The following is a 16,580-nucleotide window of genomic DNA, read 5'->3' as shown; positions in this document are numbered from 1 at the left end:
GTATCACTGACATTTTAATGAACAAAACTTAGAGAACATGACATGGACGATTTTATATGTTGATTTTATTCATGTATATATTTTGAATTTGTTTTAGATTTTCATATTTTTCGCAAAGATACAATTACTTTATCGTCAGCATTCCGATTGTCAACAAAAAACAAACACACCCTTTTCTTCATATTTGTGTAAAATTGTAGAGATTAAATGAGAGGGAGAGATAGTAGACCGCGACTGTTTTTAATGAAATTGAAAACTGATATAACTGTTGTTAAATTGATTATGTCTGTTTAAACACCACTCATTCCTGCAACAGTTTGAAGAAAGTAATCTGTGGCTGGGTAATTTTGTGTAAAAATAAACTGGTTCAATGAAGGTTGGGGTAAGAATTTAATTATCAACCACACGACCCCTTGATATGTTGTATTTTTGTGCCAAAAAGAGCAAATTTAGTATTTTTTAAAGATAGGATGTATAAAATATCCATTAGCAATGTGTGTATTACGCAATGTTTGTACATTTTTACAAGTTTTAAATCAAATTATATTTTTTTTAAATAAAACCACGCAGAAGTATTCTTTGAGTGCTGATTTCAAGCCAGTACAACTCCATGTTTGGTATAATATCGCTTACTTAACATCTTTTAAATTGCAAATCAAGCATATGATGAAATATACTGAGAGTTATAGTTTCTTTTGCTCCTCAGTCTACTATCAAATTATTATTTATTGACAGATGAAATACCATGTCTGAAAAAGTCAAATCAATATTTTACTCTGGTGAAATACCCCTTGGTGCCGGAACTACCTTCGGTCTACTTGCTTGTGGCTAAGCTTGTCTGGCCGTGTGAATCAGTGAGAAAATACATAATAATTTATTTATTTTCTTGGTAAAATAACATGTTTATCTAATTTCGTGGTCTGGGAAGTTGCGCCGCTCATGACAATATATATCTGTCACTCGCTGAAATAAACATGCTTTTTGAGAAAACAATCCTCTATATTTTAAATGTTCAATGTAAATAGTAAAACAATATGATTCATTCTAAAACCTGATGTACGTATATGTTTTCGGTGTCTGTAGAGAGTCCCGGGACTCTCCGTCATAACTGCTGGGGTCTCAGTCACACGACAGACGGGGCTCCAGGCATTGCCGCTGTACCAGCAGGAAGTAGAGTAGAAAATATATGTGTGATGCCTTATGCTGACAGTATAAGGGATTTCCTTGTTTGAAACTTTGTGATCGAGTCAAGATAATGTGTCTGAAGTTTTATTGCATTTTATAACCAGAACAGAAATATGTGACGAATCTAATGCGATTGCATTAATTTAGTTTGTTTCAATCATTCAAACACCCATACTCTTTTGCGTCTAAAGGGACTGGGATATCATTTGCGTCCATTCCTAATAATTATTCATCCCGTTAAACCCTGATGTACGAGTCAGCTTTTTTACAGCACAAATGTATGTGCATAGGTCGGCCAGTCAAGGTGTATGAGTGAGCTTGGTTTAGTGCCGCTTTGAATAGTATTCCAGTTGTATCTGGGCGTGTCAGCTTATTGTGAAAGGAAAGCCCGAAGTGATGCAGATCTCAGACGTTTACCAATTTATTTTTTACGTACAAGATTACATACTAAACTGTGTACAAGATTACCGAAATTTCCGTGTACGAGATTACCGCAACCCTCCCGGCACACAGTGTTTTTCTTTTATAAGATTAATAATAAGAAAATGATTCTATTACTGTGTCATGTATTGCACACATATTATAAACAATGTCAAAAACATTAAAAAGTATACAATACTCGGCCATGAGGCCCGAGACACAATATTGCCTAAAATTTACAACATAGAAGATGATGAGTTAATAGATATCACCAACGATCTCAAACGCAATGAAACATAATTTTGAATAGGCTATGCACCTACTTTTAACGCATCGCGTATGTCATTGAATGGGGAATTCCATTCATGACGTTGTAATTTTTGTTTATGAGTAATACACGTACAGTGAGTATTACACGTCCGGCGAGTGTTACTCATACAGTATTACACGTACAGTGAGTATTACACGTACGGCGAGTGTTACTCATACAGTATTACACGTACAGCGAGTGTTACTCATACAGTATTACACGTACAGCGAGTATTACACGTACAGCGAGTGTTACTCATACAGTATTACACGTACGGCGAGTGTTACTCATACAGTATTACACGTACAGTGAGTATTACACGTACAGCGAGTGTTACTCATACAGTATTACACGTACAGCGAGTGTTACTCATACAGTATTACGCGTACAGCGGTTATTACACACACAATTATACACGCAGTTGAAGCTGAAACCTTCATTTCAAAACCAGTAAATAAAAAATAATGACATTTCAAGAATAAAATATCTAACTGAAATTCAGGTACAATTGTCTTAAAGCAAAAACGTGCATTATAACAAAACACTACACATGCAAATACGTGCATAAATGAACAGACACCCCCAAGTCGATGCTAGTTATATCGAAAGGTGTCTTGCAAATAGCATGTATCGTACGATGTGAAATACCGCGAGATTTCAAATTGCAGGCGCGCGACACACGAAATTTGTCAACAAACCAAACCAACACTACTTTGTGCATATAGGTATACTTTGGGGTTGTCTCTCGCCAGTGTTTCCAGAATGTGATTTGTGTAGCCCATTTTACCCTTTGCACTTCATGAGACAGCACATTTCATATCCACGAAGTGTATTTTCGTTCCTTCCAACATTCTCAAGCAGACGGCAGGTCAAATGTGTTGTTCGAGCAGATGAAGTTGGTTGACAACTTGTCATTCGGTCGACGTGTAGTTATCTACGGAATATGACAATTTACGTGACATGTCATTTAATAACATGTATTCGGTATTCAAACTTGGTTCGCACGACATATACTTGTCTGTCTATTAAGTTGCAAATAGATTATTTCGACCACATCCATAAAAAATAGTTACACGGTATTAACTGACTGGGACAATGTTATGTTGTCACTTTGTAAAACAGGGATAATTGGAATATGTGTACAATATGTAGACAAGTGCCAAAGGACCTAAGATATGAAGGCTATGCTAACATGTTTACCCCAATAATATTGTATTTTTTCTTCAGCCTGAGCATGTAAAGCAGCAATTTATGACCTGTCTGATCATACTCTTTACTGTAACAAAAACGTGATGTTTTTCAAATTTGTGAATTGGAGGGGAATGCCACTGCAGTGTATTTAATATGTTTTTTTCAATAAAATATATGACAAATCTCATTTCCCCAGAAAATGACAGAGAGACAGATAACTTAGTTTGACTTTCAGGTAGCACAAATTGATATGAGATGACTTGATTTTTGTTTGAAGCAAGTCATTGAATAGAATCTAGCAAAAATACAGCAACACCCTGTTTATCTGGACCTACTGAAATCATACAGATTTCTGGACAAATGAATCATTTGTATGCAGTAATATGTTCCCAATGGTAGTCGTCTGGAAGGCTGAGTTTCAGGCCTAGACGTGTTTTGCTGTATCCTTAACATGACAAAAACCATGTCTTCAAATGATGCCCGAGTCACAACATGAACATTCACAAAATCCCAGCTGTGAACTTATTCTGTATATCTCCATGTTGCTCAAACTATCAACCACTGATTGATTTTTCTTACCCTTGTTTCTCTGCCATGATATGAGTGTGGAACTAGTTACTGATTTGTCTAAACTGTTGAATTTATTGATTCATAAAAAAACCCAATTATTTTATCTTTCAGACTTGAATCTTCAAAATGCCTGTCAACCAAATCACCTACTCAGAAAAGTATTATGATGAGAAGTTTGAATATAGGTAAGTTAACATTGACGACAGCCTGTAAATAATCAAGTCTGGGCCTGACAATCTGGTGATTGATATTGTGAGCAGTGATCCATGCTGTCAGTATCAACAAAGTCACCAAGCCTGACCATTTGGTCGCCTCTTACGATCAGCATTGGTTGTTGGACCAAGACTCCCCATGGGGTTTTATGTACACATAATATAGGAAGTAGCATGCTTGAATTCTATGTACAGTGCCTCTTGGGCAAGGCCATTTTCATTACAAGTACTTAAAATAATGTTTATTTCATGTCTTGACAAAATAAACTGTGAAATGAAAGATTTTCCCTCATTAGTTGCATGTTTCACAATAGCTTAATGACTTCCTGTTGTAAAATCAAGTAGGCTTTGTTCGGGGATTTCTGTTGACAGACGTTTGATGAGATGTTCAAGATTGCACGAAATACTTTTGGATGTACTTGCTTCTTTCTGTATTTTGGCTGTATATTGTAGCGGCCCGGACCCGAACTTCTGATAAACCTCGAAGTCTGGATGTAACTGAGAGTCAAAACACTTCTTTCCAATGAATAATTAGTTTTTATTCATGTGGGTATAACAATGCCTTATATGGACAACACAATGCTTCCAAATAAGTAGATCCCTCTGAGCTTTAAGGTTTATTTGTAAGGACCAGTGTCAGGGCAAAATAATTATTGCCTGTAACTATAATGGTAGTTTACTGCTATTAATATATATATATGGATGACTTTACAGTTACTCAGATAGCAATTTGTGTCTGTGTTCAAAAATGCAGTCTATTTATAGAAATGATTACATAAGGACAAGGGGAACTTTTGGGCTGAATTATCTGCCCTTTGATTGAAACTGACCTTTAGACTGCCAAAGTCAGAATGACCCAGAATGGATCTCATCGTATTTATAGGTGTGAGAAAATGGTCACATGTCTGTTATTGACCAATCAAATTACGAGAAATTACGTCTCTTTACGTCCTTATTCCTTTGAGGGATCTACTTTCACAATGTAAAATCACTGAAATAAAGAGGAAGGCAAACCATCTCAGGAGGTAATTTGGTATAAAAATGAGTATTTATACCAATCAATGAATTCTGTCTAATTGATTCACTAATTGCCTTCCAATATCACAAGATAAACAATTACGTCCTGCTACGTCGAAGCTACGTCCTTGCTGCCTGCCGAGAGGACGTAATAACAACAAGCAACATCGACTGGGAATTACGATGGACAATTCAAAGAGGAAGATTACAAATGTCAGGAGGCAATTGGAATTTATCTGATGCATAGGACGTTTAATAACACAAATTGGCCACTGGTATGCTTTGACAGAAGCACTGGATGTCATATTTATGAGAAACATGTTCATAAATAGTGACGCTAAATACTGCGCATGAATACATCAGCGAAGATTACATAGTTCCTGATGTCAGAATTAACAGTAACTTTAATACACGTCTTGACATATCATCAAATACGATTCTGGGTTCCTCTGGACATAGTTCATTAGATTAAATAAACTTTATAATGCAAATGCTAAGCATTAGCCAAATTCAGTAACTTCATCGCGACCTAGGCTAGCTGTCACAAAGTTAAAATGGCGGGCGTCGGCGAAACACGTAGCTCAGCCCTGATCACAAATTCACACAAATATGGATAAATATCAAGCTGCCAAGTGATTGTGATCTGTTTGTTGAAGAACAAAGGTATGATTAATCTGTATCTGATGGTTAATTTGCGTAACTGTGTGCTTAGAACGATGAATTCTTCAAAAGTTACGGTCAATGCAAAACTCTTGAAACAAGTAAACAAGATCGTTTTGACAGGCACGTTGTTGACATCGATGCTTATGAGGTACTGGCACATCCTAAACAATATGCGTAACATGATGGCATGGACATATGATTATTTTTACGAGATAACGGTGTGCCATGAAGCTCTATAAAAGCATGCTATGATCCTCTGATAGATTTCTTACCAAAACGGGATTCAAAACATTGAATTACGTGAAAACGAGGTTGGCAAAAGTATACTGATATATACCTGCAAAACTAATTACAGTTTACAGGATAATTATGATATAATTCGTGCACTGTCATATAACCATCAAAAATACAACAGGGAAATATTTAGGAAATATTTCTAATTTTTACAAGCTGTCATAACTTACATATTTTATAATAAAGACACATTAATATTTATATATTCTTCGTGATGGCCATCACATCATCCCCCTCTTCAAAGATCAGGTCCCCTGATCTGCTAATCCGCTTCCAGGCGAAGACCGATCCTTGCTGCATCGATAGAGTTGATGATCCTGTCTGTTTCCGTATTCCTATGGCGTTGGGCGGCTTGATGCATGAGGATTATGGCCCTGGCAGTCTGGCCGTTGATCTTGCCCAAGGAGATGTCAACCAAGGTCCGGTAATCGTAAAGACGGGCCTTCCTTGATGGTGAGTGGTCCTCTGTATGCAGCAGGGTACCAGGGAGGGCAAGCATATTCCATCTGTCATGCAAGTAGCTCCTTTCAATCCGAGGGACTCGTCCTTGGAGGCCCTCCTCCAGGGTCATGGCAGCAAATTCCCACTGGAGGAGTCTCTCATCTGCACTGAGGGTCTCCCAGCTCCTAGGAGGCCAGGTGATGCTCCTTGCACCAGCAGAGAGCCGGATCTGATGGTGTGTCCAGTCCCTTCTGGCTGGGGGAAGCAGTGGCATGCAACCTGTTGTCAAGATCTTCTTGGCATCCCTCATGGTGTCCACTTCCCTTGGCCTTGGGGGAGAGCTGGGCCTTTGATGGTATCTTTTCTGTTCCTCTCTTCTTGGGATCTTTGATGCGGAATCCTTATGGGGAGACATGTTGGAGTTATTCGATCTTTTCTTGGGCCTGGGGGAAGGTTCCCTTGATGAAAAAGGGGATGTCCAGTGTGTAACGGAGTTGATCATGTTCCTCTCTATCCCCAGGAGTGATGCGAAGGTGGCTTTCCTTGTTTCCAGTTGTGGTCCCTCCATTTTCTGGCCCGATCCACTTGGCCTGGAGTTGGGTTCGGCCCTGCCAAGAGTCCTCATCCGCCTTGTGAGGTTGTCGAAGGACTTTGGACTCTGCATGGCTTCTTCCGAAATGCCCGCCTCGTACACAAACCCACCCCCAGGCGTATAGAACAGGACAGTAGCACCATTCCTGTGGAGGAGGATGTCCTTAATCTCTAGTTCAGTCGAGGCGCCACACTTGCTTTCTGAAGGGTCGTATTCTGGTGGTGTGTTAACTTCCGGTTCAAGACTTATGATTCCATCTGTAAATATAGACAGAGCATCATCATCTTCTACCTCCTGCACCTCCACTGGTAGGGTCTTTGTAACCGTTTTAATCGTCTGCCATCCCTCCTCCCATTCTTCCTCTGTTCTTGGCATGCTGCCCTGTGTTGATACCCAAAGAAGGACCATTTCCCTTGTCTTTGCTGAAAGTGCCGCATTCCAACCTGGAGCTGGTACCGCCCTTACATAAGATTCTGGATTAAGTGAAAACCATGTGGCGTTGCTTTCTGACGTAAAGTCTGCATCAAGTTCCTGCAGCTGTAGCTTGTGCTTCGCATCACAGTGCCTCTTCCACTCTGACACTCTTGCAAAGGACTGGAATGAAGGACATAGGATACAGGCTACCTTGAGTTTACGATGCGGTGCTGCTGCCAAATGATTTTTCAATTCTTTCTTCGTTGCAAAAGAATATTTACATGCTCCGAGTCCACAGACATACTTGTGAGCCATCTTCAACGATTATGTGTATTCTGTAACACAAATGTTTTCTTTTAGACTTGCCTAAACATCCAACAATGCAGCATATTATTCCAACTTAAATGCCATCATGTGTAATTGTACTATTGATTATGACTTAAGGTCAATACTCTACAACCCTGACACTGGTTTGCATGGATCTCTGATAAATATCTTAGCCTCACAGGACAATCATAGCTTCTATCTTTACACGGGTCACCTCCATCGGTTCTGTGTACTCCGTTCTCACACGATGCCCAGATCAAATGCCACAGAAAGAATGTAAACAACATCAAGTCAGCAGGTTCCAGGGTGATCAGGCCTAGTCTTACTGCGTTACATGACGGATCCATCATCGTTTGCTGCAGCACTTCCATCAACATGTTCTTTCTGTTTGCAGATATCTGGCGCTGTATGACACAAGTTGAGGTTCCACCCAACAAAGCTTCAAGTCCTTGTACAGCTCCCTAAGATTTACCAGAGCAACCCATGCAAGCAATAGCTTCAGCACTGAAGCTCAAGATCCTTCTTCGGGACATAGATTATCCCATCCAACTATTTACATCGTAATAAAACTCCAACATTGTTAACAATAAACACAAACTTCTGAAGTTCAACTTTTCTTTAAGATATTGTTAAGACAGGTTCTCAAGGCCTAATCTTCTAGTTCCTTGAAGTTGACTGCTGACATCTTTTGATCCATGAGGGAAGGTTCTTCCCTCTGTAGAGTAGCAGCCGATCCACATGAAACACCTTAGAAGGTTGCTTAAGGGACCTTCTCACAAGGTAGGTGACATCATCTATCCTTTTCTCAATGAGATAGGGTCCTTTCCAACTTGAAGTGAGCTTCTGACAGACCCCACGTTTCCGTACAGGGTTGTGGAGCCATGCAGCTTGTCCCTCTTTAAGACATCTTCCCTTGGCCTTGAGATCATAATTCTTCTTCCGATATTCTGCTGTCTGTTTCAGGGATCTCCTGCCAGCTTCGTGAGCTCGTTTCAGCCTATCTTCCAATGTTAAGAGATATGTTTCAACATCAGCCTGATCCCGAAGCTCTTCTGGCCTCCCAATGACTGCTTGCATGGGCAGAACTATCTCCTTTCCGAAGACCATTTTGTTGGGTGTGCGCCCAGTACTGGAATGCATTGAACCTCTGTAGGCCATCATTACTTGAGGCAAGTACTCGTCCCACCGCTTCTGATCCCTCTCACAATACATTGTGAGCATCTGTGCAAGGGTTTTGTTGAACCTTTCCACAGCTCCATTTGATTGTGGCCTGTAGCTAGTTGTCCTGGTCTTGTGGATCTGTAAGAAGTCGCAGATGTCTTTGAAAAGCTTTGACTCGAATGTAGAGCCTTGGTCAGTGTGTATCTGCATAGGCACGCCAAACCTACTGATGAACACATCCACAAAAGCTTTAGCGACTGTGACAGCTTCCTGGTTAGGGATAGCAACAGCTTCAGTCCACTTAGTGAAACAATCACTTATAACAAGGATGAAGCGATGTCCTGACTTTGTCAGCGGGAGAGGTCCTAAGATGTCCATAGCAACTCGCTCCATAGGCTCTCCAACTGTGTATTCCCCTAGAGGGGCCTTAAGGGGTCCCTTAGGTTGTTTCTTTGCTGTGCAATGGTCACAGGTTTGACAGTAATTCTCCACCTCACCCTTGAGACCTGGCCAGTAGAAAGAGAACTTGACTTTCTCCAGAGTCTTCTCTCTGCCCAAGTGTGCACTGGATGGAATGTCATGATAGTACTTCAAAACGTCATTTTTCAGGCTCTGAGGAACAATCATCTGCTGTCGGGATTCATCATCTTCCATCCATAAGCGATAAAGCACTCCTGAGTAAACATTCAGCCGATCCCAGTGTCTCCAGAGAGTCTTGATAGTGGATGTCATATGAGAGATTTCCTTCCACTCTGGCTTTCCTTGAGGTGTTGGAAAGCATTCGAGCACTCTTCTGTCCAGGAAAATGTTACCCTCTTTTCTACCAGCTGGTATAACGGCTTGGCTATTTCGGCAAACTTCTCTACAAACTTCCTGTAATAGGAACATAATCCAAGGAAACTCCTCATCTGCTTGGCTGTTTTTGGCACTGGCCAGTTCTGCACAGCAGATGTCTTTTCTGGATCTGTTTCAATGCCTTTCTCGGACACAATGTGACCCAGAAACCTCACTCGTTTCTGGAAGAAGATGCACTTTGATGGTTTCAGCTTCAGACCAGCCCCTAGTAGTCTTTCAAAGACATGTTCCAACCTTTGCAAAGCTTGTGGCACTTCTATTGCTCCAACTATAATGTCATCTATGAAAAGTAGACATTCCTCCCATTGCAGTCCCCGGAGCACTTCTTCCATTAGTCTTTCAAAAGTTGATGGTGCATTCGCGAGACCGAATGGCATCACTGTAAAGTGATAGAGTCCGAGTCCAGTCGTGAATGCTGTTTTCTCCTTGTCTTCGTCCACCAAACCTATCTGCCAGAACTCTGAGTTTAAGTCCATTGTGCTGAACCATTTTGAATTCGCCAAGGCATCAAGGCAATCATCAGTTCTTGGTAGAGGGTAAGCATCCTTTAATGTGACATCATTCAGACGGCGATAATCTGCGCAAAAGCGCATAGATCCATCTTTCTTTCGTACTAGGACCACAGGGGATGCCCAGGCACTGGTTGAAGGTTCAATTACTCCCCTTTTAAGCATCTTCTGGATCTCTTCTTTTTCAATTTCCCTTTTTCCGAAAGGTTGCCGTCTTGGAGGTTGTCTAATGGGACAGGCTGTTCCAGTGTTAATGCGATGTTGCACCTTTGAAGTTCTGCCAAGGTCGGCCGATGAAGTTGCAAAGACTTGTTGGTATCTTGCAAGAAGAACTGCAAAATCTTCACTCTCATCCATAGAGAGATGCTGGGAGCTTCTTTGCCAAAGGTCCTTGAGGTGGTCAGGAAGAGGTGTACATTGTAAGCTTGAAATATCAGCATTGACGTTGCAATGGACTGAGGCACATCTGTCTTGTTCTTCCAGCTGCATGTACAGTGACTCTGCTACTCCCACAACCATGTTACAGTGGAGTGTGACTTCATCAGGACTGAAGTTAAAGACATTGATTTTCTGGACCTCTTCAGATGTATCTACTACGCACTCTGGTACATGGACTCCAGGCGGAAGATCCCTTTTCCCTGCTATAATACCAGCTGGAGCAAGTTTATTTGCCCTGGGTATCTTCATCGTTATCCAGGCTCCTGAATGAGGTGGAATAACTGTGGTCTCACTCACTTCAACACGACAACTCATTTCAGCTTCGGATGAAATCCAACAACTTAAGGAAGAATCCCCTGAATTGAGCTTTAGACGTTTGTAGTCGATGGCACTCACATGCTTCAAGAGGAAATCTTGACCCAGGATTGCATCCGGAATTACATCACACACAAAGATAGGATGTGTGTATTTTTGTCCATCAAGAATAATGTCCATGTCAGCATGCCCTTCAATCTTTAAACCTGTTCCATCCACTCCTGCGACTTTAATGGTCCCTTGCTGGAGAAAAGGAGCATCTTCCAACTTGATCTGGTCAAATATCCTCTTTGATAATATTGTCATGGTTGACCCACTGTCAACAAGGACGTTTGCTTCTACACCATATATGACACCCTGAATGTAGAATCCATTATCCAAACCCCCCTTAGAGTTCCCAGTCAATCCAACTCGGATAGCAGCATCTTCAGGCCTTGAATTCCCTGTCTCCCCATGGCCTACTGAGTCGACAGGATGGCTTTTCCCTGCGTCCCCGCAGATCCAGCATGAAAGGTGGACATCTGTTCCTGGCACCTTTTGTATATCGGGCAGTCTTTCATAAAATGTTCCCTTGATTTGCAGATGAAACAAGTTCTCTGACTTTGAGGTCGGTCATTTCTTTTCTCATATCTGAAGTTGTTGCCCTTTTCAAGCTTCTCTAACCTTCCCATGATCTTGTGCAGCACTTCACCCTGAAGATCTTCATTCGGCTTGGGTGCGCTCTCAAGTTCCAAGGGAGCAAGCCCTCCTTCATTTCTGTTCCCTACTGCCCTGACTTGTCTCTTCTTATCTCGATGGTCACCAACCAATGCCTCGAACCTTTCAATCACCTCCACCGCTCCTGAAAGAGTCCTGCATCCTCTGTCAATGCAATGAAATTTAAGCTCTGGTGAGACTGTCTTGTATAGCTGATTAAGGGCAATAGCTTCCTGTGCCCTGCTGTCTAAGTCAATGTATGCTCTTTGGGTCATCTGTCTTAGGTCATCGGCCAAAGCAGCAACTGACTCCGCATTCTGTCTCTGTCTGACTTCTAGCCTTGAAAGCCATAAGCTCTGTTGTCTCTCACTCCCAAATCGGTGGTTCAGGTTCCTAACTAGCATGTGCAGTGACCTCTTCTCGTGTGGGGCCAGTCCCATGTAGAATGTCCTAGCAACCCCCTTCAGACTGGCAGCAAGAACTAAGAGTTGCTGGTCCATAGGCCAGTCACCGAGTTCTGCACAATTCTTGAAGTGTGACAGGTACTCCTCCCAGTCTGTTGTCCCATCATAGAAATCTGGCCTGATTGTGAAGGGTACTCTTCTTCTAGGTATGACCATTGGTCTCCTAGGTGTTGCATCATCTCTATGGTGTACTCTGACCTCGCCATTGGATCTGCTTGGCTCTTCATCAAGTGATTCAGCCTCTTCATACAGTTCATCAAGTGTCTCCTCTTCAAAAGATATGTCCCCTTGTCCTTCTTCTGCTGTGGTTTGATGACACTTGTCAAAAGAAACTTCTGCGTCTGGAGATGAAACTGTAGCCATCTTGTCACTGGTCCTAACTGTAAGTCCCTTGGTTCGTATCAAGGATGTTTAAAAATATAAACATCCCACTTCTGACACCAGTTTGTAGCGGCCCGGACCCGAACTTCTGATAAACCTCGAAGTCTGGATGTAACTGAGAGTCAAAACACTTCTTTCCAATGAATAATTAGTTTTTATTCATGTGGGTATAACAATGCCTTATATGGACAACACAATGCTTCCAAATAAGTAGATCCCTCTGAGCTTTAAGGTTTATTTGTAAGGACCAGTGTCAGGGCAAAATAATTATTGCCTGTAACTATAATGGTAGTTTACTGCTATTAATATATATATATGGATGACTTTACAGTTACTCAGATAGCAATTTGTGTCTGTGTTCAAAAATGCAGTCTATTTATAGAAATGATTACATAAGGACAAGGGGAACTTTTGGGCTGAATTATCTGCCCTTTGATTGAAACTGACCTTTAGACTGCCAAAGTCAGAATGACCCAGAATGGATCTCATCGTATTTATAGGTGTGAGAAAATGGTCACATGTCTGTTATTGACCAATCAAATTACGAGAAATTACGTCTCTTTACGTCCTTATTCCTTTGAGGGATCTACTTTCACAATGTAAAATCACTGAAATAAAGAGGAAGGCAAACCATCTCAGGAGGTAATTTGGTATAAAAATGAGTATTTATACCAATCAATGAATTCTGTCTAATTGATTCACTAATTGCCTTCCAATATCACAAGATAAACAATTACGTCCTGCTACGTCGAAGCTACGTCCTTGCTGCCTGCCGAGAGGACGTAATAACAACAAGCAACATCGACTGGGAATTACGATGGACAATTCAAAGAGGAAGATTACAAATGTCAGGAGGCAATTGGAATTTATCTGATGCATAGGACGTTTAATAACACAAATTGGCCACTGGTATGCTTTGACAGAAGCACTGGATGTCATATTTATGAGAAACATGTTCATAAATAGTGACGCTAAATACTGCGCATGAATACATCAGCGAAGATTACATAGTTCCTGATGTCAGAATTAACAGTAACTTTAATACACGTCTTGACATATCATCAAATACGATTCTGGGTTCCTCTGGACATAGTTCATTAGATTAAATAAACTTTATAATGCAAATGCTAAGCATTAGCCAAATTCAGTAACTTCATCGCGACCTAGGCTAGCTGTCACAAAGTTAAAATGGCGGGCGTCGGCGAAACACGTAGCTCAGCCCTGATCACAAATTCACACAAATATGGATAAATATCAAGCTGCCAAGTGATTGTGATCTGTTTGTTGAAGAACAAAGGTATGATTAATCTGTATCTGATGGTTAATTTGCGTAACTGTGTGCTTAGAACGATGAATTCTTCAAAAGTTACGGTCAATGCAAAACTCTTGAAACAAGTAAACAAGATCGTTTTGACAGGCACGTTGTTGACATCGATGCTTATGAGGTACTGGCACATCCTAAACAATATGCGTAACATGATGGCATGGACATATGATTATTTTTACGAGATAACGGTGTGCCATGAAGCTCTATAAAAGCATGCTATGATCCTCTGATAGATTTCTTACCAAAACGGGATTCAAAACATTGAATTACGTGAAAACGAGGTTGGCAAAAGTATACTGATATATACCTGCAAAACTAATTACAGTTTACAGGATAATTATGATATAATTCGTGCACTGTCATATAACCATCAAAAATACAACAGGGAAATATTTAGGAAATATTTCTAATTTTTACAAGCTGTCATAACTTACATATTTTATAATAAAGACACATTAATATTTATATATTCTTCGTGATGGCCATCACAATATCATAAATTAATTACATAGGTAGTAATTTGTGTTAAATGTTGTGAAAAACCTAGGAGAGGATCGCTATTTGTCAAAATGGAACAAATTTGGTATTCACGAGGTACAAATTCCAAAGTACAAATTGTGGTTAATATGTGACAGGGATAAAAATTTAATATTTTGCCAAATTTGCAAAGAGTATGATGATGATCATAACCAGTTCATTAGTATGTTTAAGGAAAAAACTTTCTAAGCCTCTTAGATCTCTGTCTAATGGATTAGCTGCCTTTTGTTATAAATATTAGGAAATATAGTTTGTTTGTTTGTTATTTAACACAGCACTCAGCAATATTCCAGCTATATCACTGCAGTCTGTAAATAATCGAGTCTGGACCAGACAATCCAGTGATTGACATCATGAACATTGATCTATGCAATTGGGATACAATGGCATGTTTCAACCAAGTCAGCGACCCTGACCACCTGATCCTGTTAGTCCTCTGTCTCAACAAACATGGGTTGCTCAAGACCAAGTCTAACCCGGATCTTCACGGGTTTGGTAGACAAGGCACACCTAAATTGAAAATGGCTCACCTGAAAAACAGGTCCAGTGCACTTGGGCATGCCTGATTTTTTTTTATGTGTTCGAATGTACAACTGGAGCCATTCTAATATTGAAAGGACAATTTGATCCTACCATAAATCTTGAAAAGTGGGACCATTGTCGTGTCTCGTGAGTAAAAATATCAAGAACAGTTTTTGAAATTCAGCATGAAAGTCGTGGGATCCTTGTTATAACCCTATTGTTGAAAGTTAGAGATTTAAGAGTCCTTAGGTTTTAATACCTAAGGAGAGACCTCAGGGAGCCCATAACTTCAAACACTGAAGAGTACACACAATGATCCTTTAAATGCTCTGTTTCATTGTCTTGCCATCCCCAGACACGTGATTCTGCCGTCTGACATAGCAAAGCAGGTGCCCAAGAACCACCTGATGACGGAGACTGAGTGGAGAAACCTGGGAGTGCAGCAGTCGCCAGGCTGGATACACTACATGATGCACTCACCAGGTAACCAGGCACACACGCCACACTCCACTACCTCTCCAAACACAATCTGCAACTCAGTATGTTTTCAATTATTATGGAAAGATATTTTTAGGCCAGACTTTTTATTTCTTAGTTTTCAAAGTTGAGTGTTGAGAAAATAAAAAAACAACAATTCAGATTATGTTTGGTCTTCAAATGTTATGTGAATATGTTGCTGTGTGCAGTGTTAGGCTTGTCTTGTAGCTTAACCTATCATGTACACAGTTGCATTAGGCATATATGCTGGAATAACACTGATAAAACAGTTTATCAAGTTTTCATTTCTGTGGGTCAGCAGAATCTGGAAACCAAATAAAGAAAATAACCTTGCTTGGCTAGACATAGACATAGAGCCAGGGGCAGACTGGATATCTGCATGGAGCAGTCAGGGATGTATACAACTGTAATTTGTTGGGAAACAGGACTCATGAAACAATCTAACATAGGCAACGTGTACACATGAAGACAATCGGGGGCACGGGTGACCCAGTCGTCTAAGGCCTCCCAGTTTGTTGTGCTGAGTTGTGTCCCTTGGGCACACCAGAAACCTATGATTATGGGTTTGAATCCCGGTTCGTCCTGATTATGTTTCTAGGTTTGTCAGCACTATACCTGTACTCTTGGGTTTCATTAAAGCGTTGAACTTCAGAGACCAGCATCACTTCGGTCTTTCCTCCCACAATCAGCTGACATGCCGTGACATATCTGGAATGTTGTTATAAGCGGCTCTAAACCAAACTCAATCTCTCAATTTATTACAACTTGAGAACATTTATTTAGTAAAACGTATCCAACTTACTTTCACTCTTATATGCATTGAAACACACTCCTAATTAAAAGTGTTTTTTTGACAAGGCCTTATCTTGTTATATCTATTTACACAACTTGTACACCATATCATGTGTGGGACATATCGTAATGGTTCTGTCTGTTGAGTTAGGCAGAGATAGAAATTATTTTTTTATTTTCACTAGTCCGCAAAAATGATCTGATCCAGAGTTGTCAACTGCCAAATGAAAGGGGGGCACGGGTGGCCCAGTCGTCTAAGGCACCGTGATTCGCTGTGCAGAGTTGCGTCCCTGTGGGTTCGAATCCCGGTTAACCCCGATTATGTTTCTAGGTTTGTCAGCACCATACCCGTGCTCGTGGGTTTCACCGAAGTGGTCAACGTCTGAGACCTGCATCACTTTGGGCTTTCCTCCCACATTAAGCTGACACGCTGTGATATAACTGGAATA

The sequence above is a fragment of the Haliotis rufescens genome, unplaced genomic scaffold, assembly GCF_023055435.1.
Source record: "Haliotis rufescens isolate VD_foot unplaced genomic scaffold, xgHalRufe1.0.p SCAF_18, whole genome shotgun sequence".
In the NCBI taxonomy this organism is placed as follows: Eukaryota; Metazoa; Mollusca; class Gastropoda; order Lepetellida; family Haliotidae; genus Haliotis; species Haliotis rufescens.
The sequence above is the reverse complement of the archived record's forward strand: the minus strand, read 5'-3'. Positions refer to the sequence as shown.